General features: G+C 40.5%; 1 protein-coding gene and 1 long non-coding RNA gene across 4 annotated transcripts in view; both read right to left on the bottom strand.

The window, feature by feature from the left end:
* The window catches only part of PELI1 (pellino E3 ubiquitin protein ligase 1), a 128942-nt gene extending 124573 nt beyond the window's left edge, over positions 1-4369 (bottom strand). The window contains exon 1 of one of the 3 annotated variants that reach the window (XM_082358264.1): positions 4233-4369. The gene's annotated coding sequence lies outside the window, so the exon portion shown is untranslated. The remainder of the gene's footprint in view (positions 1-4232) is intronic. The other 2 variants (XM_082358265.1, XM_082358266.1) reach the window with 2 other exon arrangements.
* A 3221-nt stretch (positions 4370-7590) lies between these two features.
* LOC309612489 overlaps positions 7591-25729 on the bottom strand; it is a 184013-nt gene continuing 165874 nt past the window's right edge. Inside the window, exons 11-12 of the long non-coding RNA XR_014235189.1 lie at positions 12074-24155; positions 7591-11738 (exon numbers count right to left, since the gene is read on the bottom strand). This is a non-coding gene — a long non-coding RNA (uncharacterized lncRNA). The remainder of the gene's footprint in view (positions 11739-12073; positions 24156-25729) is intronic.

Below are 25729 nucleotides of genomic sequence, written 5' to 3'. Positions count from 1 at the left end.
GCTTAATCTTTTTGAGAGAGAAAACTGTCAAGGAGGTTTATAGTTTTAAGTTTTATATTTAGGTCTATGATTTATTTTGAGTTAATTTTTGAAATATGGTCAGAGGTATGGATTGAGGGATTTTATTTTTTGCATACAACCAATTATTGCAGCACGATTTATTGAAAAGATTTATCTTTTCACCAAATGATTGTCTTTGCATCTTTGTTCCTCTCCTTGGGAGTTAGGCTGGGTTCTTTGTTCCTCTTGATTTCCAGCTTGGGAGCCAAAATTTGGGCTACCACCCACCTGGCTTCAACTGTTGCCCTTTCTAGGAGGTTCCTGCTGCCCATTCATTAGCCTGGACTCTATGTTTGCTATATCTTTGGACACTGTAATTTAGTCTCTTATTGACCTCTCTTTGGTTACTTCTGCTTAATAATATAACTCTCCCTTTTCTTAAGGGTTTACTAGGTACTCCAGCCCTAACTCTGCCAACCCTCCAAATTCTCTTTTTTTTAAAATATCAACTTGCCCTTGATGTCCAAAAGTTACAACATACAAAGTGAATTTGAAATTTTTTAAGGGGTGGGAAAGGGTAAGAAACGTTTTGAATTTTGTACAGAAGAAATGGGTGGGTATTCATAAAGCAGTGTCATTAACTATTGGCATGTCCCAAGTGGGATTCACTATTAAAGGGCTCTTGTGCATAATGAGTTATTTCCCTCATGTGATTTCTGTTTTAGGGTAGGACTAAAGCATCTATGTACTATCCCACATATATCCCACACACAAAGGTACACATACAGACATCAACGCACACACATAGATATCCGGAAATATTTTTGCACTTAACTGTGGCTCCCCTTCCAGTTAATTTACAGACATATTTTATAGTTATACTGTAGGGGAAATTTCTAAGTTATCGGATTTTAGAGACCATAAGGATTCATCTGGGTTAGGTGGGCTGTCAACTCTGATGAAATGGTGGTGGTGGTTCTGAAGCACTGCATTGAAAAGGATTGCCAGGCTGAGTTTAGCTCAGTGGGGAAAAACAACTTTCATTGATTAGTCATGCCTGCCACGGTTTGGGGTGGTGGCATATATGTGGTATATTACTAACTCTAATCTAAGACTAGGCCACTCTGTTTTCCAGTGTAATAATCTCTTCTACACTATCTTTGAGTGCTGGCTTCTGTCTACTACAGGAATATTTTCAGTGATTGTGAGCTTGCTATTTTTCAAGAATGCTTACTGCATTGTTGAACAGCTTACATGTTGAGTCCAGAATCTATCATTGCAACTTCCAATCATTTGTCCCAATTCTACTATTTGGACCTGTACAGACCAAATTAATACCCTATTCCCCATCATAGCTCTTCGAATATGAGAAGATAGCTATTATGGGATCTCTTCTCCTAGATAAACACCATTTCTTTCCGTTATTTTTCAGATATTGCGGTTTCTGGGTCTCCACCATCCTGGATGTTGTTTAATTTTTCCTTGCTACCTTCCAAGTTTGCTAATCAGAAAGGGACAAAGAATTTTATGTAGGATCTGACCAACTGGAATTAATTGGGACTCTTTCTTATTGACTTACACTTACTTATATTAATAAGCTTTAGTTTGCACCTGAAACATGTTCCTTGGTTATTTCACACTGAGCTTACAGTAAATATAAAAAAAATTATTTTTATATAAATTACTTCATTCAGTTCTTCTCTTTCCTGAGCTCATATTTGAATTTTTACCTTTTAAATTGTATCTTAATAATAACTGCCCTTTCTTGAGTACCTGTGTTGCATGCTCTATTTGTGTTTTCTTTCATATCTATGAAGTAGATATTCATTCCAATTTAGCAGTTGTGAAAACTGAGACTCAGAGATGCCCAGTGTCACAGATCTAGTAAGTTGCAGAGCCTGGACTCAAACTCAGTTCTTTCTAGCTCTAGAATCTATTCTCTTTTGGCTGCCAAATGCTCAATTTGATAATTTTGAAACTTGAATCCATCACAGAAAAAAAAAAAAAAAGGTGGGAGGAGATAAATAGGCTGTCCTTTTGGCAAGTTGTTCTTTATTTTTGGCATTCTGATGTACCAGTCAAGCACTTCATTTAAATACATAAATAAAAAGGAAATAAACTTTTCCTGACCAGTTAGTTCCTGGTGAACTCTTGTTGGTTCCTAATGGTCATCTGTTTTAAAGTGCTCATGAGATGCCTGCTTAACTATCCAGTCTGGAACTTTGCTGGGGATTAATGGCAAGATTATCAGTCTATAATTTCCAGAATCCATGATTACTGGCACATTTGTCTGTGTCCTTGGTCTGGTCCCTGTCCTACTTCCCATAAGATCTCACAGCTGGTCACAGTAATTCTACCCTTACATCTGCATATGTGTCCAGTTCTCTGGAATGGAAGTGGGGTAGGGGGTGGGGGGGTTGCCCTCCTTTAAAGTAGCTAAGTACTTTCACGCTGTATTCCCTTGTCTTTTTTTAATTTCTTCTCCATAAAGTTATTTCTTCCATTTCCACTTTGTAGGTAAAAAGCAGAGCCTCTCTCTTAATGGAGGGATTAATGGAATAGATGCACTCAACAAAGTTTCCAGCAATTTCTGTTAAGTGAACTCTAAAGTGAACTCTTATGGCCCCAACAATAACAAAAGACAGTGAGTGCACTTTCCCGAAAGCCCAACTTGTACTACAAGTCAATGAAATGCATTTGGGTACTATCTACTCTTTCAGATGATCTGTGCTGGGAAATTTCTCCGTCAGTAAAAATAACAGAGCCAAATATGAGTATTAATAGATAAGGAACCCAGCAGAACCCTGCAGGGCCCTCCCCAAGTACAAAACCGAGCAGCTGATGATTAAGACAATAGAGTCACAGATGCAGTGTCTGACGCACATTCCTGAGTCGTTTTACAGATACTGTAACTGCCACAAGAGGACAAAAAAAGAAAAAAAAAACTACTGATAACTGCATGATGACCAGACTGAAGCCATGACATAAGCTGCTCCAACTTAAGCAGTACTGAACCTATGGCTAGCACAATTCCAAGAGCTGGCCTTAAGAGAATGGGATTAACATTATTGCTCATAATAATCTATATCTTTATGGGCATCAAAATAATTGCAGCTTGCTCTGCCCGTCTATGTAAGCAGGCAACTAAAATTGTCAGCAAAGAGATGTTACAGACCCATGTTGACATATTCCACTCTGAGAATACGGCGCCCTATGTCAGCACGAAGAAGTTACAGAAGATGGATCTTTGGCCCTAATCCCACAGAAATGAAATGATGTTTGACAGTAGGGAACTGAAAGCAGCTCTTTTGCCCCTTTCCTGCTTGCCCATTTCTGTACCCCTCTAACCTTAAAAGAACCTAATTATAGGAATAAGATCACTAGGCAATTTAACCTAACTCCTGACCATGCTCTCCTGAATGCACACCATGCCTTGCCTAACCTGTTGATTTTCCCAGATTAAAAAGAAGTACGAATGAAGAATTAAGCAGTTTAAAAAAAATGACGAGCTTTCTACCCCAACAGTGCCCCTAAAACAATCCTGCGGGCAGATCACTCAGGCAAGATAACATCTGGAGAGAGAGTCAGCCAGTCTGCATTAAAGGGAGAAAGATGCTGCGTTTAATGAACGGAACTTCCTGCCTCGACGATTCATTGAGATTCTTCACCACCACCCCCGTTTTTCCCTTTAAAAACTGTCATGGCTGAGCAGAATCTTCGGAGTTGGTCTCTGGACACCATGCCACCATCTCTCCAGATTGCCAACTTTTCTGATTAAAGCACCTTTCCTTTCCATTGACACTTGCCTCTTGAATTAGTGGCTTATATTAAGAGCAGTGAGCAGCCGAACCTGGGTTCCGTAACAGGTGTGGTTAATTCCCTGATTATGTCCCAACTAGATCTAAGAGTACATGTATTTTGGAAGTTTAAAGTTTCTAGCCTATGACATAGCCTGACACCCATATAACCGTCAAAAGATCAGTAGACCGTGCAAATTAACACACCTGCCAGGACCCTGTGTGAGGGGTCCGGTGTTAACACAGAGCTGTTTCCTGGATAAGAGTTAGGAAGCAAGCACTTAATACAAAGCTTACTCTCGGTTGTTTCCATGCTTCCCAGTGCTACAAAGAGAGCTTGTCTGTGAAACACTAGTAATTGCACATTGTTGGTGTGGAGGGACATTGAAAGACGATAAACTACAAGGAGCAGCGAGCTCCCTTTATAAATCTTACCTCGCCTAGATTAGCAACCGTGGACTTCAGTTTCCATGTGCTCTCTCCTCTTTGTAGTCCTCAAAGGCAAGCCCTGACTAAGCCCAGCTCCCTCCTTCCTTCTGACTCCTTATCTGGAAGCCCCTACGCTCCTTCGAATCCCTTCAGAGGCTTTGAAATCCGGGTCTCTGAGCACAGGCGGTCATGAATATTCATCTCGGGGCGTGGCCCCGCAGCGTGCTCGACTCCAGGCAGCTGGGATCTGCCGAATGGGCGCGCCAGCTGCGTGCCCGGGCAACAGTTCTCATTTTGTTTGGGGGGCTGACAAGACGTCCAGCCTCACGCCGGCTCGAGACCGCACATTGTGCGTGCGTGGGAGGGGCTTTGCCAAGACGAATGGACTTCTCTGAGGCAGGGCCTAGGAGCTGTCATTGGAGGGGCTCAAATCTCCCTGCCATCCACCTGCCAGGGCCTGTGAAATTCCATTGACAAAAATTCAGGCATTATCCTCTCCAGGAGTTTGTCCCTTTTTAAGAAAACAAATACCCCTTGTGTGACTAATTGGAGGCTTTTATCCTTTGGTGGCACCTCCTCCTTTGCAATTCTCTCCATGGAGACTCTTTCTAATGCCTCCTCAGGGGTAATCACAACTGTTCCTCACAGCAGTTTTGTTTTGTTTTTGTTTTTGTTTTTAAGATCATCAGGCCATCTTGTCTGTCTCCCCTCCTCTCCATCATCTTTATTTAGTAGTAGTATAGCAGTAGTGGTTAAAAAACAGACATCTGAATTAAAATTCCAGTTTGGCCACTTACAATCTGTATGAATGTGGCAAGTTAACTGCTTTTGCTTCAGTTTCTTCAACTGTATCATAACAGGAGGTAATAATACCACCTACATCATGGCAGTCTGAGGATGAAATTTTATTTTGGGATTTATTTATATATACACACATAAAATATGATACTGTAATATAAAATAATCTAATATTAATCAGGTATAATATATACTTATATATTAATGTACGGTGGTTGCATATATTATCTACTATATATGATCATAAATATAAAATGCTTGTACAATGCCAGGCATGTATTAAACACTCAGTAAATGTTAGTTATTGTTGTTGTTCTTTTGTCTTTTGACTGGACAGGACTGGCAGAAGACAGCTGAGTGTAAAACAGTGGAAGTCAGCTAGAGTACATGTTGCTGGAGGTGGAGTTCCATGAGAAGCAAAGGAGGCAAGAAACCACATCCACCCAAGGCAAGAAGAAAGTCAGGCTGAACCCAGACGGAACAGGGAGGAACAGAGAGGTCAGCCTGCAGTGGGAGGTGGGATGCAGCTGAGAAGGGGGGTGCCAGTGGGGAAGTGTGGGAACCAATCCGCTTGAGGAAGGATCACACAGCGATAATGATCACAGTACCACAACTCGATTTTTCGTTTGTTTGATTTTAGGCTGAGTCCCAGACCCTACTCTGCACTCCACTGACTCTTAAAGCAACAGGAACCTCAGGCAGGCCCTAGGAGCAGGAGCTGGCACTTTCCTTGGGGTGTCTCAGGTTGAGAAGTTTTAGCTCTAGGATTCTCCATCGACCGCGTCTCCCTGTCTTTGCACTATTCCCATCTTTAAAATCCCATTATCCACAGCACAGCACTCAGGCTCTGAACCCCACCCAGTCCTTCTAGTTATGTTGGCTTTGACTTTACCTACCTTCCTATCTCTTCTGACATTGTCCACCCACCCTTTCCCCACAAGACATATTACCCCCACCACCCCCCATTGATTTCCAGGCATTCCAGTCTTCCTATGGTTTCCTAAACATGTGGTTTTGGAAACAGTGCTGTGTTCACTACTTCATTTCATTTTCCTGGGCAGCTAAGAAGATATTTCCCAGTTGGGTTAGGACAATGAGCAAATTCTTGACAACAGAAAAGTGAGCAGAAGGGATATGGCACTTCTGGTTCAAGGAAGGTAAGAGGAGATCTGAGTTCTTCGTGGTCATTCTCTCTTGTCTATAATTCAGGAAGTGCAGGAATCTAAGACAGTGGTTTGCAAGATGGAAGCAGACTGGATCCTGAGTTTCTGTTGCAGGAACGTGGACCAACTGGAATTGGATTATTTTTTTTTAATGAGGAGAAAAGCCATTGAGATTATGGAGTTTGTGATCTCAGCAGATCCCATTCTATCCTGACAAATCATACCCATGCTATGCTCTTTCTCATTTTGGTGTGTCTCTAATAACATTATGCCCCTTGGAATACCTCCCTGATTTCCTACCCTGCAGTAAAGTGCTATTATCTTTGGAGTCTCCTCTGTGCTCTTATGTTGTGCTCAGGTTTCCGGCCTGAGTGACGGGATGAATCTTGGCACCAGTAAAAGAAAATGAAAAGGAGGAATAGGAGTACATGTGGTAGAGAAGAAGAGCTCCCTAATGTGCATGATGAATTTGAGAATAGGATATCCAGGCAGAGATGTCCAGTAGGTATTTGGATATCTGAAAAGTAAGATAAGAAGAGGGTGGAAGATGGGAAGATGGAGCTGAGTGAAACCCCAACATTTAGGGGAAGGTAGAGAAGGCAGAGCCCTTACAAACTTCCCTAACTTCACAGTGTCCCCCTAGGCTGTTCAGGGTTGAGCATGAATCTGGGAAACTAGCACTAGTTTGTTAATCAAAACTTACAAACGTGAAATTTAATTTCTGAAGAAAACAGGGTACTGTGCAATCAAAGCTGTTGAATAGACATGAAAAAGTCTTTGAAGGTGGAATGGCTTGCCTTTATTACTGAGAAAACTTCCCTTGGAAAGTTTAGCTTTGATCGTGTTAAAGGAAACCATAAATTGGTAAATTTAATTTAAAAGCCTACCCTGGCTTTTATATTCCTGGCTTTCCTCAACCTGAAGTCTTCTGGCTTAGATCAACCCAAAGGAGTGAGAAGGTTGCAACGATTTTAAACTTGCTGTAGGAGTCGATTGTTTTCACTATCCTCTGTTTTGTTTTGTTTTTCTTCATGTGATTGCTCATTGCAGATAATTCTTAAATTATCCTAAGTGGTCACCCTATTACTGCAGATCTTTAAATGGCACCTGGACTACCTTCATGGGTCAAGAGAGGTGTAACCAGTGCATATTTCAAGGCTATCAGCAGACCACTGAGGTTCTTTCAACACAGATACTATTCAACATCTGCAGTTTCAGAGGCTCCCGGGCCCAGATTTCTGGAGTATCTCTCCCTCAGAAGTGTAACTCCCTTTGAAATCAGTTGCATGTGGAAAGGGGGTGGTTTCTGTTTCATACGGAGGTATAGGTAATATCAACCATTATATTGTCAAATAAAATTCCAAATGCAGCTCAACTGGTTTAATGCAGTTTGGTTTTGGTTTAATGCAGTTTGGGTTTGGAAGGTGAGAACCCCCAAATGCATTTTCAGTAGCCAATTTTGTCACAAATCCTACCATTAGATGCAGCATTAAGTAATTTAACCCTTTCTTAAGTCTTTGGGCAAATTTAAGTGCCTATTACATCTGCCCTCAATCTTGGGAGTCTGTAGTAAAAATGCAGTCTGTATGGTATATGGATACACCACCATGCAGTATGTGGTGTATTTGATGAACATCATATATTAAAAGCCATAACAGAGAGTGAGAGGGAGGAGAACAGACAGTGAAAGGCATCTTGCCCTGTGTCAAGGGCACCACTCCAGGGTGACATCTGCTCATAAGCTGCTGTACAGCATTTCTCCCACACTGAAAAAATTATCCTTGTGATCTGCAGGTTGAATGTCTTGTCCATGTGTTTATTAATGATTTTACATTTCCTTTCATCAAGTCGGTGGAAACATTCACATGTCCTCTAAATGTATGTAGCTCTGCTGTTCTTTGTGGAATCATGGCTGTAACTAGCATTTTGTTTGTTGGTTTGTCTCTGAGTGCCTATTATGGACTAGTCTTCATGTTAGAGGTTTATATAACATCTTCAGTATCCACATCAACTCTACAAGATGGCCATTATAATTTTCCTTGTACAGATGAGGAAACTGAGTCTTGGAGAGGTTAGTAAATTGCTTCAGGTCACAGCTGGTGAGTGGTAGAGTTGGATTCAGAGCCTCCAGAGCTAGTACCCTTTCTGTGGGACCTTGCCACTCCTCAGTTAGTCTTCCTTGTGCCATCTTAGAGCTTTTCCTCCATAGCTTATCACTTGACCTTGGAAGTTCCAATTTCCTGAGCCAGCCCCCGGGAGAGTCTGATGAGTTAATTCAAGTTTCTTCATCTGTTGAGGGAACTGAAAAATCTCTGAGTGTAGACCTCAAATTCCATTTATCTTGGATTCCTGCCTCCTCAGCAAGTGGCCTCATCAGTGGCTCACCAGCTCAGTGGTGGCCGGTGGATGTTTGTGCATCTGGTTCTCGTCTTGGCTCTGCCTCCAACTCATAGGGTGACCTGAGGATGTCACTTAACCATTTCATGTCTCTGGTTCTCCAAATATAAAATGGAGGCATATTAAGAATGATCTTTCCTGAAGGCTTGCATGGACTAGCTAATTAGGCCCTGGATTACATTGTAGAGCTAAGGATCATATTAATTCAATTCAATAAACATTTATTGAGTTGCAGAGCAGGTGGAGGCACGATGTGCCTGGCCTGTGGATGCACTATTCTAAACATTTCCTTCATCTGCACCCCTTTGAGACTCCATGCCACCTCTAAGATGCCTTTATCTCCACCTACAAGTTTCTTTAATTTGTCTGTGTGCTAAGACTCACTCTTGAGTGCTTCTTCATCCTTGCTCACTCTACTTTGTTTGCGGGGAAATATAGCATAGTTCCTTCCTGTCCTTTAGGAAATTCTGTTAGAATTCAACCAGTTTGGAAAATGACCTCTTCCTGCTCTACTAAACTGGTCTTGATTCTCTGGGTTGGAGCATGGCATGGTCCACACAGGTCTACACTGTTAGCTCAGAGATGCATACTTTTTATTTTTTATTTCAAATGTGGCACCTGACCTAACATGGAGTCTTCCCACAGTGAGATCACGATCGTGACAATAGAACTTTCGTGTGTTTGGGCTCTCTGCCAAGTGCATCCATGAGCCTGAGATACAGCATTCCTGTGATTCCCAAGCCAGATCTTCCTTGGTCCCTGTGCCAGCCCATGAGATAACAGCATGCTCTGAACACATACAGTATCGTGTTTACCCTGTCTGGAGCCAGCTCTCCAAAGGTTGAAACTTTACCCTATTTTGGGTGGGGAACCTGTTTTCTTATATTTTCATTTGGGATCTTTTAGTAACAAGATAGCCTTCTGGGACTGTGTTGTGAGCAGTTCTGGAACTGATGGGTATTTTTACATGTGTGTACATTTGCTTCTGTTCCTTTTTGTGGTGACCTAGCAGAGGGAAGAGTCTCCATTTGGCTGGAAGCCTGGGATGATTTAATCTCTACTGTTTGAGTGGCATTAATTAATGTAGCAAAAGTCTCAGAAACTTAGTTGTCTTAGGGATACCAGGGGAAGGTCTTCAAAGAATCTGTACCATAGTCAAAGATATGTAAAGAGTATATCCTAAGAAGAATGAGCAGCCCTGGGGACCAAGAGGAAAACTGCTGAAAAGCATTGGTGGAGGATCATTAGCTCCCTAGTGGGTCTTAATGCTCCATTTCATCAAGTGTGAGCAGTGTCCATTTCATAAAGCTTTTGGCTTGTGCTAGGTGTTGTTCAAAACATGGTGTACAGTGACTTGAAGCAGTGGACTAAAGGGAGAAGAACTACCATTTTGGAAGAATAACAACAGTTAAATACCTGAACTTGCAAAGCAAAGCAAAACAAAACAAAACACCCCAAACTCAAAGCAACAACAACAAAAATGAGCAAACAAAAAACCCCAAACCCACAGGAATACTGTTAAAGCCACTCCTCTACTTCTTCTGGTATCATCTCTGGAAACCAAATTTTATTAGAAACACGAAAACGGGATAAAACGTTTGAAACAATTTCTTGTCTGTTGGGCCTTTTTTTCCCAGTCCCTTAATTATCAGATCTCAATTGTAAGGGATCCAAATACATCTTAAGAGCTTTGTCTTACCCATTAAATTTATCTGACAACATGTAGGTTTGAAAGATTAAAGAGAGCAGTGAGGGTTTTACAGATTGGGGATCTATTTGTGTTTTCTGAGATTGGGATCACTTTTTTAAAAAAGCTTTTCAAGGTAATGACTGACATACCAGAATGCCTGACGTCACAAATAGCTATCACAGATGAAGTTGTTCGGTGAAGTTCATTAGCTGTACTGTTTTTTACTGCGTCCCATAGCATTTCAATATCTGAGATGCATTGCCCTTCAAGAACGGCCACTGCTGAAATGCATCCTGTACAATAAGGTTTCCTCTAGGTGGGAACATCGTGGCTCCTCATCTTTTGTTTCTACCATTAACTTTGGAGGAACTTTCACTCCTCTAGGAATGTCAGCCAAGCTGACTTTCCCATAGACCCCGAGTCCTATTAGTTATGAAATCAGTGATTCTATTCATTATTATGTCACAGTAGGATGGGCTTCATACTAATTTTAGAAGCTCTTTTCTCTTTGGACCACACATGCCATCAAATAGCCTGGTTTGCCTTTTAGGAGGTAAGAAATCAAAAATATTCAGTTTTGACCTTTTAAAATTCTTAGTAGTCTAGAAAACTAGAGATTTTTCTTGGAAACATAGTGGAGGGGTTCATGATTGCTTTGTAAGATTATCAATTGCATACATTTAAAAACTCTCCAGAATTAGAAGAAATATCATGACAAGTATTTTAAATATTCACTGTCAGGAATGTACCATAGGCCAAGGTCCTGCCATTCCCAGATGGCTCCTTTAGAATTTCTTTTAATTAAACATTGCTAACATTTTGCTGCTTTGATTGAGGCAAGATGAAGAAATAATAAAGCAACTCAATGAATGTAAATTAAAATGCTAAGTGTTGTTAATGCTGTTAAATGTTTTGAAGTTGTTAGGTTTGTGCTCTGTGAATTAAAGGAAGGGTATGATCTCAGGCCTGGGTAAAATATGTGTGAATCCATGTTCTTCTCAAATACAATTGGAAATATTGGCCCCTATAATTTGATCCCTTCAAAATATTAAATTTACTCCAAGCAAATAATTAAGGACATATGCAAAGATTTAGCTACGAGTTGATAATAGCAAAAAATTGGAGGTAACCTAACATTTAGGTTGCCCTATCTTAGAGGAAGAGTTAAATAAACAATGGCACATGCATGCAATGGAATTCTTATAGCCACTTGAAAAGATGTTGCAGAGGAAAGTTTGATGATGTAATAAGATGATCAAGATGTACTGAGTGAAAAATTCAGTTCACAAAATAGTATACACAGCATTCGTTTTTAACCCTTTTGGGGTCCACATACCTCTTTGAAAATCTGAGTAAAATGTACATTATCCTGGATGGTATTTCCCAAGCTTTGCTCTTAGCAGTTGACCCATAAAACTTGAGTTTCTCCTTGGTTTGTAAGTTAGGTAAATCATGTAATACTAACTTTGAAACTTTCCCCTAAATTTATTTATTTATTTATTTATTTAGAAATTCACGTTCTTTTATTTATTTATTTATTTATTTATGACTGTGTTGAGTCTTCGTTTTCTGTGCGAGGGCTTTCTCTAGTTGCGGCAAGTGGGGACCTCTCTTCATCGCGGTGCGCGGGCCTCTCACCATCGCAACCTCTCTTGTTGCGGAGCACAGGCTCCAGACGCGCAGGCTCAGTAATTGTGGCTCACGGGCCCAGTTGCTCCGTGGCATGTGGGATCTTCCCAGACCAGGGCTCGAACCCGTGTCCCCTGCATTGGCAGGCAGATTCTCAACCACTGCGCCACCAGGGAAGCCCTCCCCTAAATTTTATACAAACAAAAAAACTTCAGGCATAACTTGTTTAAGAGGAGATCTACTATTCATTCAGATGATGTTAATATTCTTAGTGCTCGTTTTTGAAGGTCTTTCACTCATTCATTCTCACATGTGAAATACTCAGCAGAAAGCCTGACAAGTAGTAAACAAACATACAAATGATACTGTTATTTTCACTCACATGCATTGATTTATCCATTCAAATACTTATTGAACAACTACTTTGAAATGGCTAGCCAGTGATAAATAAGACTGATACAGTTCTGCTCTCCTACAGCTTTTTTATTCCTATTGGGGGAAGCAGACATCAACCGACCACTAAAGAAAAAGGGAGACAGTGCTACAAAGTGGAGATAGAGAGTACCATGCGAGCATAGGTGGGGGCACTCAGCCTCTGCTGAGATGTCAGGGAAGCTAAGATCCTAAGGGTGCATTGAGATTAGATTGGAAGTTGGGGTAGAGTGGATGGGAAGGAAGCAGCATTCCAAGCAGAGGGAACAGCATGTGCAAAGGGCTCTGTGTCAACACTTGACCTGGATTCCAGTAGATTTTCATAATTTAGAAAAGGTATATTCTTAGTCATTGGCAGTCAAGAGAAGTGTAAGTATTGCTCCTTCAAAATGGACTTCTTTCTGTTTTCAAAGTTTGTCTTCCTTAACTCTATTTAGATTGGATGTCCATTGCAATTATGGTGAACTTCCCGATACCTCCAAGTATATGCAGGATGTATTGTGGGAAGTAAGCCAGCAAGATTGTTCAAAGACAAAGATCGAGCAAAGACAGCATTTGATCACCATTATTTTTCTGGGGGAAGAAAAGGTTCTGCTTGCCCCATAGTGTGTACAGATGATCCGACTTTCTTCCTTCGAAGCCTCTTTGAATATATAAATAGATGAAAGTTCACCAGGAATTAAAAATATGGTAGATCATTTTGCAGGCATATTTGACTAGACTGGACCCTCTTATCAAGTGTCAGTTATATCAAATTTTGCAGCAGGCTTGAGTCCATGAAACCAGACTTTGTGGAAGAGAAAGTTCAGTGCAAGTTCACAGGCAAAGGATGTGACAGAACCACTTTGCAAATACGAAATATTGAAAGAAACGTTACTTCCCCATATTTAAGCATTACCAGCCTCCCTCCTCCTACATAACATAGTATAAGATAATATTGCAAACAAATGCCCAGACGGATGCTGAATTATTTATAAGAACAGGCTACTGATGTGGATTAGAGAGAAGAAATAACAAAGCAAGAAATAATAATGTTATTGAGACTGATAAAAAGTACATAAGCAAATGTGAGTGAACAATATCTCTAGAGATTTACACCCACAGGAAAGCTGTATGCTGTCACTTGGTTCATGTAGATCCTTACTTGAGAAGAGAAACAACACCTGGGGAATTAGCTGTACTGTATTACTTAACATTTATTTATAACTTTTCAACAATTTCCATAACCAGCATTATTTAGTCACAGATGTCTCGGTAATCAGGATCACGGGCTCTGACAGCGATATTTTTTTAAAACAGATGATTTGTAGTATCTCAACGATGTTTGACAATTTAGAACTTTCCAGTCCTTGCCTATTCACTATTGTATTTTTACAACAGACTGCGTCAGCAATGGCAATTAGAAGATTTAGAAGCTCTATTCTAGTGCTCTTTTCAAAAGAAATATCTAAAGACTGTCTGTTTCTAAGGACTTTATTGTTCTGTTTTTTTCAGATGTGAGTGGCCAAGATAGTATTTAGATTTTGGCTATGAGCCAAGAGGAAATCTCAATGGTTACCACTGAGGTAGGGATACAGAAGAGCTAAGAATCTTAAGAGGGCCCTTTCTCTTTTCAGAAAGTTATTCTAGGGTGAAGATGTGCTCCCAAAGATTCCTGATGTGCCACATCTACTAAATCCTCCTAATTTTAAAGGACTGAATCAGGTTTCCTTATAGTATAGCAAAACCATATTTAAATTAAATCATAGCTTTAAAAATTAAAATATCGATAATCCTCTCTATTCCTGATTAGGATTTAGAAGGCACACAATGTACCTTGCAATGTATTTTTCCCCCGTGTGGGCAGGGACTTTTTCATGAAGTCAGATTTGTCTTTTTTTTTTTCCTTACTCTTTTATCCCCAGTGCCTAGAACAGTGCCTGGCCCAGAGTAGGTGCTCCACAAACATGAATGAATGAATTAATGTATTTAAGCAATTAAAGTAAACCAGAACAGAAACACTCACGTGACCTATACGTATAGACCTTAGCAGTCTGGGACCACAAAATTGAGTCACATTTGATGCCCACCTTATGATGGCTTTGAGCCTCTGCCTGGCTCTATGGGAAGCTAACCCTCAACAAATAGCCCCAGGTATTTCTTAGAGGTCCTGAATGTGAGGGATCATGTGTGTTTAGGAATACAACTAATAGTTTCTTCTCTAGCCACGTGGCTGAGCCATCCTGCCCCAACCAGACTCCATCTATAGCACTGGGAGAGAGGTTACTGTTTTCCTGTTACTCCATCCCAAGCCTGACACAGACCTTTTCCTTAATTCCCCATAGCACAGCTGAAACCAGGCTGCAATTTGGGGTAGGACTTGATTGAAATTTTAGTACAGGGTGTTAAAAACAAAATTCAGTGGAGTAAATTTGAAGATCTAACTGGCTTTATTCAACAATTTATGAATCGGGCAGCATCCCATCAAGCAAATAGAAAGGTACTCTGAGGAGCCGTACAAAATAAGAGAGTTTTATAGAAGTGGGCAGGGACAAGGAAAGAGCAGATTACCTCATCTTTCTTTGGGGGACAGAAGGAGTCTATCATGGGGATTACCTCACTAGTACTGACCTGGAAATTCCAGATTGACCGGTTTAAGATTACGTTCCTGGGAGGGGTTGAGGCTGCAATTAGGTTGGGTATTAAGTCTTGGTTTGCTGATGTGGGTCTTAGCACAAGTGACTCCATTTTGGACCTGTTGTCTCTTTTTAACCTGGTGAACATCTCAATGATTGCTGCTATGTTAGGTTGTGCTTAGAGCCCATGAGTCTCAAATCTAGCCTCATGAGACTGGAGGCACTCAACCTGTCTCCACGTGGCAAGGGCCAGTTCCTTCCCACTGCTGGGAGTCCCCTTCCACTAGGTCACACTGCCTTCTACAACATTTGCAAATACGTGAGTGCCTAATGCTTGGTCCAAACAACAAATGCTAAGGACATTCAGGTCCAGGTGGTCAAGGACAGCTTTACCATAAAGGTAAGAGCTGTTGCTATTTGAAAAATATAGAAATGAGCTAAAAGGTGATCCTGATATTAGGTAATGCATCTACAACTACCTTTGAACAGAGGAACGTCTGCTTCTCAGGCTAAATAGCCAGAAAGTTTAGTCTGGGTAGAAACTGCCCCGGATTATGTCAAAAAGCCAGATTCTACAGCATGTTGACTTCACATTCAAGTGTAAAGTTAGGCTAGATTTTTTAAAAAATTAGGAATCCATAACAGGTTTTTTATTTTTGTCTGTTGAGGTTTAGATTTGCTTTTGAGGAAAAATACTAGAAAGAATGTGATGCAGAAGTAGTGGTCACTTTAACACAAGTCCACTCCTTCCTCCCCACCAGTTTCAGTGGAACATTCCATCCCCCAAAATTCCATTTGCTTTTGGTGCCCACCCTTGGTTCCCCCACTATGTGGAGAAAGCTAACCATCCTGAGTTCTCAGTGTAATGAAACATCTTACTTGTGAGTTTTATATCAACAGGGAATCGATTACAGAACAACCTGTGTTCTACAACTTTTGGCAACCTGAACCTTTGTGAGCAAGGCATTGGCATTTCCTTGTCTATCAGTATTGAGCTAACTTTGTGGCATTAAATGGAGGCGATGATGGCGTTGCCACTGAGACGAGAAGCAGGATTGTGGGCATGGCTCTTTCAGGGCCTCCACATACCTACCAAACTCTGCCTACTTGGATGGTTTAAATGAATCAGTAATTTTGCTGAGGCTATTAAAAAATGTTTCCTTATGTCACCTCCAAATTTTATATTTCTTCCATGTTTATAAATACCACGTGAATTCATCTTATTGAAGAGAGGAGATGCGATGTAACAGTTAAGAACAAGGACTCTGGAGGCAAGTGGGTCAACTCTGTCACGTTCTAGTTGCATGACCTTGGACAAGTCATTTCCTTTCCTCTGAGCTGACTTTGCAAAACAGGGAGATAACTCCTTCCATCCAGGGCTGCTGACAAGTTTAAAGGTAAAACTGTATGAAGGTACTTCACAAAATGCCTGCCACAATGTCAATGCTCAAAAAGGGGTAGCTACTATTATTCTTGATTTTGTCTCATGTTTCAAGTTTCTTGGTGGAAGAATCATGACTACTTTTTTTTCTTCCATAGGTACCCAACAAGATTGTTGATGGTGTTTGTGTCTATACCAGCATTATCTAATCACCAACATAAGTCATGGAGGCAAATGTTCTTGCTTCAGGTTTATTCCTCTCCATGCCCTGCATGTGGGTGGGGTGGTCTCTCCCCTCTCCCCACTTATCTCATCCTCCACCCCTTTATCATCCACTTTCAGAATCAGGGTAAAAAATGTGGGCATACCACTACCAGTTTTTAGCATAGTTTTTTTAAAAAACATCTTTATTGGAGTATAATTGCTTTACAATGTTGTGTTAGTTTCTGCTGTATAATAAAGTGAATCAGCTATACGTATACATATATCCCCATATCCCCTCCCTCCTGCGTCTCCCTCCCATCCTCCCTATCCCAATCCCTAGGTGGTCACAAAGCACAGAGCTGATCTCCCTGTGCTTTGTGGCTGCTTCCCACTAGCTATCTATTTTACATTTGGGAGTGTATATATGTCAATGCCACTCTCTCACTTTGTCCCAGCTTACCCTTCCCCCTCCTCGTGTACTCAAGTCCATTCTCTACATCTGTGTCTTTATTCCTATCCTGCCCCTATGTTCTTCAGAACCATTAAAAAATTTTTTTTACATTCCATATATATGTGTTAGTATATGGTATTTGTTTTTCTCTTTCTGACTTACTTCACTCTGTATGACAGACTTTAGGTCCATCCACCTCACTACAAATAACTCAATTTCGTTCCTTATTATGGCTGAGTAATATTCCATTGTATACATGTGCCACATCTTCTTTATCCATTCATCTGTCGATGGACACTTAGGTTGCTTCCATGTCCTTGCTATTGTAAATAGTGCTTCAATGGACATTGTGATACATGACTCTTTTTGAATTATGGTCCTCTCAGGGTATATGCCCAGTAGTGGGATTGCTGGGTCTATGGTAGTTCTATTTTTAGTTTTTTAAGGAATCTCCATACTGTTCTCCATAGTGGCTGTATCAATTTACATTCCCACCAACAGTGCAAGAGGGTTGCCTTTTCTCCACACACTCTCCAGCATTTATTGTTTGTAGATTTTTTGATGATGGCCATTCTGACCAGTGTGAGCTGATACCTCATTGTAGTTTTGATTTGCATTTCTGTAATGATTAATGATGTTGAGCATCCTTTCATGTGTTTGTTGGAGATCTGTATATCTTCTTTGGAGAAATGTCTATTTAGGTCTTCTGCCCTTTTTTGGATTGGATTGTCTGTTTTTTGGATATTGAGCTGCATGAGCTGCTTGTATATTTTGGAGATTAATCCTTTGTCAGTTGCTTTGTTTGCAAATATTTTCTCTCATTCTGAGGGTTGTCTTTTCATCTTGTTTATGGTTTCCTTTGCTGTGCAAAAGTTTTGAAGTTTCATTAGCTGCCATTTGTTTATTTTTGTTTTTATTTCTATTTCTCTAGGAGGTGGGTCAAAAAGGATCTTGCTGTGATTTATGTCATAGAGTGTTCTGCCTATGTTTTCCTCTAAGAGTTTTATGGTGTCTGGCCTTACATTTAGTTCTTTAATCCATTTTGAGTTTATTTTTGTATATGGTGTTAGGGAGTGTTCTAATTTCATTCTTTTACATGTAGCTGTCCAGTTTTCCCAGCACCACTTATTGAAGAGGCTGTCTTTTCTCCATTGTATATTTTTGCCTCCTTTATCAAAGATAAGGTGACCACATGTGCGTGGGTTTATCTCTGGGCTTTCTATCCTGTTCCTGTTCCATTGATCTATATTTCTGTTTTTGTGCCAGTACCATACTGTCTTGATTACTGTAGTTTTGTAGTATAGTCTGAAGTCAGGTAGTCTGATTCCTCCAGCTCTGTTTTTCTTCCTCAAGATTGCTTTGGCTATTCAGGGTCTTTTGTGCTTCCATACAAATTGTGTGAAATTTTTTGTTCTAGTTCTGTGAAAAATGCCATTGGTAGTTTGATAGGGATTACATTGAATCTGTAGATTGCTTTAGGTAGTAGAGTCATTTTCACAATGTTGATTCTTCCAATCCAAGAACATGGTATATCTCTCTATCTGTTTGTATCATCTTTAATTTCTTTCATCAGTATCTTATAGTTTTCTGCATGCAGGTCTTTTGTCTCCTTAGGTAGGTTTATTCCTAGGTATTTTATTCCTTTTGTTGCAAAGGTAAATGGGAGTGTTTCCTTAATTTCTCTTTCAGATTTTTCATCAGTAGTGTATAGGAATGCAAGAGATTTCTGTGCATTTACTTTACCAAATTCATTGATTAGCTCTAGTAGTTTTCTGGTAGCATCTTTAGGATTCTCTATGTATAGTATCATGTCATCTGTAAACAGTGACAGCTTTACTTCTTCTTTTCCCATGTGGATTCCTTTTATTTCTTTTTCTTCTCTGATTGCCATGGGTAAAACTTCCAAGACTATGTTGAAAAATAGTGGTGAGAGTGGACAACCTTGTCTTGTTCCTGATATTAGTTGAAATGTTTTCAGTTTTTCACCATTGAGAACGATGTTGGCTGTGGGTTTGTCATATATGGTCTTTATTATGTTGAGGTAAGTTCCCTCTATGCCTACTTTCTGGAGAGTTTTTATCATAAATTGGTGTTGAATTTTGTCAAAAGCTTTTTCTGCATCTATTGAGATTATCATATGGTTTTTATCCTTCAATTTGTTAATATGGTGTATCACATTGATTGATTTGTGTATATTGAAGAATCCTTGTATTCCTGGGATAAACCCCTCTTGATCATGGTGTACGATCCTTTTAATGTGCTGTTGGATTCTGTTTGCTAGTATTTTGTTGAGGATTTTTGCATCTATGTTCATCAGTGATATGGGCCTGTAGTTTTCTTTTTTTTGACATGTTTGTCTGGTTTTGGTATCAGGGTGATGGTGGCCTCGTAGAATGAGTTTGGGAGTGTTCCTCCCTCTGCTATATTTTGGAAGAGTTTGAGAAGGATAGGTGTTAGCTCTTCTCTAAATGTTTGATAGAATTTGCCTGTGAAGCCATCTGGTCCTGGGCTTTTGTTTGTTGGAAGATTTTTAATCACAGTTTCAATTTCAGTGCTTTTGATTGGTCTGTTCATATTTTCTATTTCTTCCTGGTTCAGTCTCAGAAGATTGTGCTTTTCTAAGAATTTGTCCATTTCTTCCAGGTTGTCCATTTTATTGGCATATAGTTACTTGTAGTAATCTCTCATGATCCTTTGTATTTCTGCAGTGTCACTTGTTACATCTCCTTTTTCATTTCTAATTCTGTTGATTTGAGTCTTTACCTTTTGTTCTTGATGAGTCTGGCTAATGGTTTATCAATTTTATTTATCTTCTCAAAGAACCAGCTTTTAGTTTTATTGATCTTTGCTATTGTTTCCTTCATTTCTTTTTCATTTATTTCTGATCTGATTTTTATGATTTCTTTCCTTCTGCTAACTTTGGGGTTTTTTTTGTTCTTCTTTCTCTAGTTGCTTTAGGTGTAAGGTTAGATTGTTTATTTGAGATGTTTCTTGTTTCTTGAGGTAGGATTGTAGTGCTATAAACTTCCCTCTTAGAACTGCTTTTGCCACATCCCATAGGTTTTGGTTCATCATGTTTTCATTGTCATTTGTTTCTAGGTATTTTTTGATTTCCTCTTTGATTTCTTCAGTGATCCCTTGGTTATTTAGTAGTGTATTGTTTAGCCTCCATGTGTTTGTATCTTTTACAGTTTTTTTCCTGTAATTGATATCTAGTCTCATAGGGTTGTGGTCGGAAAAGATACTTGATACGATTTCAATTTTCTTAAATTTACCAAGGCTTGATTTGTGACCCAAGATATGATCTATCCTGGAGAATGTTCCATGAGCACTTGAGAAGAAAGTGTATTCTGTTGTTTTTGGATGGAATGTCCTATAAATATCAATTAAGTCCATCTTGTTTAATGTGTCATTTAAAGCTTGTGTTTCCTTATTTATTTTCATTTTGGATGATCTGTCCATTGGTGAAAGTGGAGTGTTAAAGTCCCCTACTATGATTGTGTTACTGTCGATTTCCCCTTTTATGGCTGTTAGTATTTGCCTTATGTATTGAGGTGCTCCTATGTTGGGTGCATTTTAGCATAGTTTTAATCAAAAGGCATTCCATATAATCCCATAACACTAGGTGGTTTCTGTTTAAAAAACAAAATAAAACCCAAAATTATTGTATAGACCAAAAAACATATTTGGTAACTGGATTTAAAAATTTTTTTCGGGGGCTTCCCTGGTGGCGCAGTGGTTGGGAGTCTGCCTGCCAATGCAGGGGACACGGGTTCGATCCCTGGTCTGGGAGGATCCCGCATGCCGCGGAGCGACTGGGCCCGTGAGCCACAATTGCTGAGCCTGCGCGTCTGGGGCCCGTGCTCCGCAACGGGAGAGGCCACGGTGGTGAGAGGCCTGCGCACCGCGATGAGGAGTGGTCCCCGCTCGCCGCAGCTAGAGAAAGCCCCCGCACAGAAACGAAGACCCAACACAGCCATAAATAAATAAATAAATAACTTAAAAAATTTTTTTCAACCAGTCATGCAATGTACACTTAATAGAACTCTGATACTCTTTGAGAACAAACTAGCAGGAATTGATGAAACATTTTACAGACTAGAAATTCCATTTAAGTCCTTGGTTTTGACCTGAGTGAATAAAGGGATAAGAATGCTGAATGGTCTACCTCCAAGAAGGGGGCCTGAAGCGGGGGAGGTCACCACCAGTGGGGTGTCATTGGCAGTTGACATGGCCTCAGCCACACTTCCTGACTCACCTTCAAGTGTCCCTTGGGCATCACTCAGGCTCTGGGCCAGCTCGCCTCCACCCTACACTCCTGCTTTGGCCATACCCTCAGCCCAGAAATCCTTCCTCCCTTCCCGGGGAATTAACGCATTCATGACACCTATTAGAAGAGATGGTAGATCTGGAAAAGGAAACCAAAATGTGGTAGAGTGGGCAGAACACAGTTTGGGGAGTCATTGGCAAATCTAGCTTCAAGTCTGGGCTCTAATATGTTCTGGCTGTGAGCCTCTGAGTAAATCATTTAGCTTCTCGAGCCCAGTTACTTTATCTGTAAAACAGTGCTTCCATTTTTCATAATCAGATATTTATTGAGTACTTAGTAAGTGCCAGGCATTTTTCTAGGTACCCAGTGTGCCAGAGAAGGGGGTTAGAGGATGTGGGTAAAGGGTGTGGGTACAGAGTCCAGTTTTAAAATAGGTCAGACAAAGGCTCACTGAGAAGGTGACTTATGAGTGAACATTTGAAGGAAGTGAGGGAGTGAGCCTTGAGGGTATCTGGGGGGAGAATGTTCCATGCAGAGAAGTAGCTAGTGCAAAGGCCCTGAGGTAGGAGGGAGCCTCTTGTGCTGGAAGAACAGTGGGGAGACCAGTGTGACTGAAGCTGGTGAGGAAAGCAGACAATAGTGCAGAGGGAAACAAGAGGGAGCTAAGCTGTGTGCAGTCTTGTGGGTCACGGTAAGGACTTGGATTTTCACTGTGAGAGAGGATGGGAAGTCCTTGGAGGGTCATGAGCCAAGGACTTATGTTTTGGAAGGGTCACTCTGGCTGCTGTGTTGAGAATAGACTGTAGGTGGGCAGGGGTGTGAAGCAGGGACACAGGTTAGGAGGCTATTGCCTCAAGTGAGAGAGGATGGTGGTTTGGACCAAGGTGTAGCTGTGGAGGTGGCTGGATTCTGGACGTATCTTGAAAGCAGAACAAACAGAGTTTGCTGATGGATTGGATTGAGCGTGAGAGAAAGAAAATAGTTGAGACCTCTGAGGGTTTTGGTATGAACAATTGGAAGAATTGTGTTGCCATTAATGGAGATGGGAAAGCTGGGGGAGGAACAGATTTGGGGTCTGGGGGAGATGGAGAATTGAGTGATAATGATAATATCTGCCCTGCCTCCCTCACGGGATTAAATGTGATGATTCATGGGTAATCTACCCTACCAATATGCCTTACAGTTCCTAGTATTCAAAGATTCTCTCCCTTCCTATTCAGAGGCCGTCTATTCTATGGAGAGTTGCCTCTCTTCCATTCTCAGGTGGTTGCAGGTGGTGGTGGGTGAAGGGCTCCTAGCACATGGACTCTTGGATCTGACAGGTATTATCTGAGCTATATTTAGGTGGATATTTTAGGATGGGTCTTCACAAACGTGACTCAAGTATGACTTAACAGTTGATACCTTTATTTCTCCCTAGCAGAATATTGTTTCTAATTTTTCTTTTATATAGCAACTGATGTTGCCATGCAGATCTCTTGGTTGCTATGAGATGGTAACAATACTCTGCCCCGCGATTGGCGGGGGCCTCCTAAGCGGTGTGGTTCTCGCTTGGGTGACTGACACTGAGCTGTTACTATGGTGAACTTTACAATTTCCTTTGATTGGTGGATTTTAGAAATAGGTCATCAGTGGAATTCATTACATTTTGCAAGTAAAAATGAAAAATAAGTATCATAATTTTCCCCCGTCTCCAACATGAAGGAAATGTGACACTTAATGACATAATGAATCGCTGTTGGATGACTTAGGAACCTTTTGAGAACCGAAGAGTGATGATAATCCTGTGCTAAATTTTGGTGGGAAATATTTTCCTTCCTGCTTTGAGTTGATTATTCAGAGTTAGGGACATCAGGCTGACCAGAGTTGGGGTGGGGTTGGGGAGATGTGTGTGGATTGAAATATAAACTCCCTTCTTTCTGTGGGAATAAAAGTGATGCTGGGGGCCTGAGTGTGGAGGGCAGGAGGGATATGGGCTCAAGGCAGTGCTGATTAATGCTGCATCTCAGGACCAGGTATTCTCGTGGTCTCAGGAGGGTGCTAAGACTTGGGTCATCAGACTCACCTCCAGAGAGGAAAGCCACTGAGTGCTCCTGGCTGGACATGGCTTGACACAGGGGTCCGAGAGTCCAAGCAGGGCTTGTGCTATAGCTGAATCCTCCTGGCTCCCATTCCCTCACCAGCTTCACTCAGGTGGGTAGGCAGGTCCTGAAGGGTCAGTCTTCTGCTCGTCTTTGCTCTCAACAAATGGGAAAAGAGGGTAGAGGAATGAGTTTTAACCTTTCTGATTTTGTAACCTAACTTCCTCTCTATAAGAAAAAGTGGGAGAAAGCTGGAAGAACCTGGGAGGAAGGATGAATTATTTTAAATACATCTGATCTACCTTTTTCCAACATTTGACTAACAGGTCCTGTTTGGAGTGATGGGTGGGGGAGTGGGGGCGGAGATGGGAATGAGGCTGTGTGGGAGGGAGAGAGTCAGGGAGCCCTCAAACAGAATACATAACAGATTAGGGTGCTAGGGCTAATATGTGACACCCAGAGCTGATAATTTCTAACACCTCCTTCCTACATGACAAAATTATTTTTAGTAATAATCACACAATGAAACCAATAATAATAGTCATTAAAGAAATTTTACTTTATGAAACTTTGTGCCATATCAATTAAAAAAATAAAATAAATGTCACAATCTAAAAAAGGAAGAGTTATGAAGTAATATTTTCAATTTCATTAATGTATTTTTGAAGACAGAGATGAAAAGTTAGACCTACCTGTTGGTCTTTTGCAGTAATGAATAATAATGTTACAGTGTCTGTTTTTGCAATTAACTTCTGCAAATCTGTCAGTGACTTTGTCAAACTTGTTTTTCTTCCCATATTCATGATGTGTCGATCCACCTTTGATCAAAGAATACTTTTCATTAATTTTAATTTTGGAAGGTTTCTTTCACATGAAACAACAGTTTAAATAAATAGGAAGTCTTCAACATAAGGCTACATTTAAGAGAAATGCATAAAAATCCCATTTCACAATAAATCCCAGAAACTTTAAACACAATAAAAACTCCAAGTGGTCAAATAGAATGACAGAATTGAAGTAACTCAAGTTCTGTTTGTCTTTACAATCACTGTGCTATCGTTATTTATTTTGAATCAATTGTTTGAACGCAGGAATTTGAAGGACCAGACAGGCTGGATGGACACTTGTGCCCAAAGCAAGCTTTCTTATGTACTTACTCTCAAAATAAATGCACAGAGTTAATTCTCTGAATCAACTTCCATGTAGAATATGTTTACTAAAGGAAAAGCAATAAAAAATGTGCTAAACTGAAGCTTACATTTATGTTGTTAAAACTCAAGTGCAATTGCAGCAATTGTTTGGAAACTAGACCAACAAAAGATTTTTTTTTGGTGAGGAGAGAGCAGTTTATTACTGACATTGTTTAGAATTGCTTGCCATGGTGATAATAGAAAGCAGACTGGCTTTTTAGCTGGTTTTATTATTGTTTTTTAAGTCTTCTCCAGGCCATGAACCCCTGGATGGGCCTCTGGGGTGGACCACTCCTCCCGCCCCGGCACTGCACTGAAGTAGAATCGCTCTGATTGTGTCTTGCTGGAGCCAAAGCACAGTAAAAGGTGATGATGCAGGGAACTGAAGGAATGACAGACCCTGAGTGGCTGTTGGTCAGCAAATATCTGGTAAATTCTCTGACCCTGATACAACCAAATGGATTTTTTTTTTCTCTTTTTACTCTCATAATAAAAGGAAAAAACAATCAAGCATCATAGCTTAAGTATCCTTCTTTCTCATAAAAACGTTAGTGATTCCTGCAGCTTTGCGTGTTATTCATATAGCTTTTGTGTGGCCTGACATCTTCCCCTGAACCTTTTGCTATTTTATTCTATTCTGGGCCATTGTTTTTGACGCCTAATTTCATTGTGCACTGAACTCAGCACTGAATTTATTTTTACTAATAAAACATGTGACATGCATTGCTGAGTCTTCAGAACTGTTTTAGTCATGGGGCAAAGGCATTGGACACATGAAGTTGCAGGAACCATTATGAGGGCTAGAATGATTGGTAAGGGAAGGAGGAAGAAAAAAATAGCAGAAGTCACGACTTATCCTTCTAGGTTTGCTATGTATGACACTCCCTTTTTTTCCTGTCACCGCATCAGACATATATTTAGATCCACCCTTATATTAATAGATGGTTTCCTGGGTAGGGCAATTTAAAAGTGCTGGTGCCTGAACTTCTACCATTAGTTCTGTATATTCCTTTAGGTTAAATATTGTTTGCTCTCCACGGGCCTCTGGAAAGCAGCTACCTCTGGAGTGTAGGTACCTCTGGGAGAAGTAACACATCAAGTCTCTAACACTTTAGTATAAATGAGTGTATTTGATTGCCCCTTCTGTTACCTGATTAGCAGGATGTGGACCCTGGGTAAACTAGAAAGTCATGGAGACACTT

This window comes from Balaenoptera borealis (assembly GCF_965194805.1).
Source record: "Balaenoptera borealis genome assembly, chromosome: 15".
NCBI lineage: Eukaryota > Metazoa > Chordata > Mammalia > Artiodactyla > Balaenopteridae > Balaenoptera > Balaenoptera borealis.
Note: the sequence above shows the minus strand (reverse complement) of the source record. Positions and strands in the feature narration are given on the sequence as shown.